This window comes from Chinchilla lanigera, unplaced genomic scaffold (assembly GCF_000276665.1).
Source record: "Chinchilla lanigera isolate Chin_1 unplaced genomic scaffold, ChiLan1.0 scaffold00019, whole genome shotgun sequence".
Lineage (NCBI taxonomy): Eukaryota > Metazoa > Chordata > Mammalia > Rodentia > Chinchillidae > Chinchilla > Chinchilla lanigera.
The window spans coordinates 5729831-5732537 of NW_004955420.1; the positions used below are offsets into that span (position 1 = coordinate 5729831).

A 2707-nucleotide genomic window follows, 5' to 3' on the forward strand; every position below is an offset into this window, starting at 1 on the left:
CAGTGAATCGGGTGGATGATGACATACCCTAATGTGTGGGAGCCTATCTTTCCATCCTACAGCGCTAGGCAACGGCACTCACCGTGATGTCAATCCCACTAGGAATATTCAAAAAAGAGGACTTCCAGAGCTGCTTCAGAAAATAGGCTGTGCTCAAAGCAAGGCAGAGTATTTTGATGGGATTAAAGGCAACTTGCCCTTTATTTTGAAAAAGAGTTACTTAAACACATATTAATTTTTATCATACTTAGAATAATAAACTTTTAGCAATATGTGCAGGATAATAGAATAGAGGTGGTTTGTGTAGAACTAGGAAGTTAATGTTAAGGGATTGAACATCTGAAGATGGCAAACTACTCTCTTTTATAAACACTTTGTGTTCAATAGTTTAAAAATTTTAGAGGAATATATATGAAATTTTAAAGATACCTTTCATTTTAAGAGTTTTTTTTCAGTCTTAATGTTTCCTATCCTGCTACCCTCTGAGGTTCCAAGTTTTTTTTTTTCTTTTTTGGTACCAGGAACTGAACTCAGGACCTTGCACTTGCCAAGCAAGGCACTGTGCCACTAAGCTATATCCCTGGCCCCTGAGGTCCCTATTCTGAACCTCAGATTTTAAAAATCAAAACCAACAACAAAACCACATTATTCTTCCAAATGGAAAGAAAATGACAAAGAATAAAAATGTACCAATTCCAAATGACCTTTTAATCAACAGCTTTTACCTTTATTTCTTTCTTTTGTAATCAGGTTAATAAAATACAGCCAACATCTTTCTGCCCTCTTTCTTATTATTTAATCCACTGCAACAAGATTCTTGCTTCTAACTGTTGATCATAACAATTCTAACAAAGTTCACCAGTGACTTTTTAATGAATCCAGTGGGCTACTCCCATCTTCACTTCGGGTTTCATGGCCTTTGCCATTAATGACCCTTCTTGGTGTTTGAATTAACAGTCTTCATCCTTCTCCTGCTCTCTGATGGAGTCCTTTGAAGTCACCTCTGTAGACTCCCTTTTTCTAGCGCCTTAAATGTTGGTGGATGCAGGCCTAGCCTCTGTGAGAAATTACTTCTTGCTCCAGCTGGCTGTTCCCTGAGCAGGTCAGAGAACATTTCTCCAACTAGCCTGATTCTGTCCCTTAGCTCTAACTTGGTTACTAGCACAAGCTCACTACGTATTTCTAAACTAGGAATCTGAGTGGCTGTTTTTCTTTTTTTTTTTTTTTTTTTAAATTGTAATTTTTTTATTGGAAAACAAATATACAACTTGGAATGGATTTGAGGCAAATTGTGCCATAAGCAGATTTTTTTAAGTGGCTAAACAAAGTTTAAAAAGCAAGTAACAATAAAAGAAAATGTTTCTGGTACAAGACCAGCAGTACAAAAAAAGTGTACGAGTACCTGGATAATACACCCGTTTTGCAATAGTGCAACTTTTAAGTACATATTGTTGACTGTCCATAGTCCACGCAGAGTCACAACTCCACACTTCAACAACAACATGCTGACAACTCCTAAGAAAACTACTTAAAAAAAGGCATAACCCAGATGTTCCCTCATTTGACCAACTCCATCTAAGTATAGATGTGCAGAAGGGCTTAGATATATCCAGAGTAAGCCACATGCAACATGTTACTTGATCAATTTTCTAAAATAAGGTTTCAGGACAATGACAGTAAGATAAGGGAAGAAAACATGGAGGAATGAAGTCCTAATTACTATACATGCATATTTTTTTGACAGTAAGGGGAAACCTTTTACAGATAAGTTACAAACAAAGAAAAGGCAAATAAACAATTTTGTACAAGAAATTTAACACATTCTGTACAATGTCTTCACTTTGCTGTCATCATTTGTACAAACTCTTCATAGTTTACTTGACCATCACCATCAATATCTGCTTCCCTGATCATTTCATCAACCTCTTCATCTGTTAACTTTTCTCCAAGGTTTGTCATCACATGGCGAAGCTCTGCTGCACTAATATAACCATTGCCATCCTTATCAAATACACGGAATGCTTCTCTAATTTCTTCCTCACTGTCTGTGTCTTTCATTTTTCTTGCCATCACTGTCAGAAATTCAGGGAAGTCAATTGTACCATTGCCATCAGCATCTACTTCATTAATCATGTCCTGTAACTCCGCTTCGGTGGGGTTCTGCCCAAGAGACCTCATGACAGTTCCCAACTCCTTTGTTGTTATAGTCCCATCCCCATCCTTGTCAAATAGTGAAAAAGCTTCTTTGAATTCTGCAATCTGCTCTTCAGTCAGTTGGTCAGCCATGCTGCAAGCGCTACCGGTTTCCGAGACGCAGACACAAACCGCTCAGCTCGCTCGCTCCACTCGGACTAACCTGGCTGTTTTTCTTAAATCCACTCTTCCATTTCTTTAATACCCATATTTCATTCACTGATAAGTCTTACTGAACTAGTTATAACATTTTGTATATGAATCTTCCTCTATGTTTCCATTATTTGTGTTTTGGTTCAGCTTTGAATTACGTCTTACAGAGATTATTGCTCTGCTCTCCTAATCCAACTCATCCCAGTGTTTCCAGTTTTCATGTTCATACTGTCGTTGGTCCTCCAGTTCTGATTTCATACTGCTGTGATTTATACTTACAGTGGTTCCCACATCACACCAAAAGTTTGCTTTACATTTTATCATGCACTTCTGCACATACCTGTAATTGGTAACAAGCCTA

The 2707-nt window shown here is 37.7% G+C and overlaps 1 pseudogene; it reads right to left on the reverse strand.

Moving 5' to 3' along the window:
• Positions 1-1278: 1278 nt before the first annotated feature.
• On the reverse strand, positions 1279-2350 carry LOC102006781 (annotated as a pseudogene).
• Between the last annotated feature and the right edge of the window lie 357 nt (positions 2351-2707).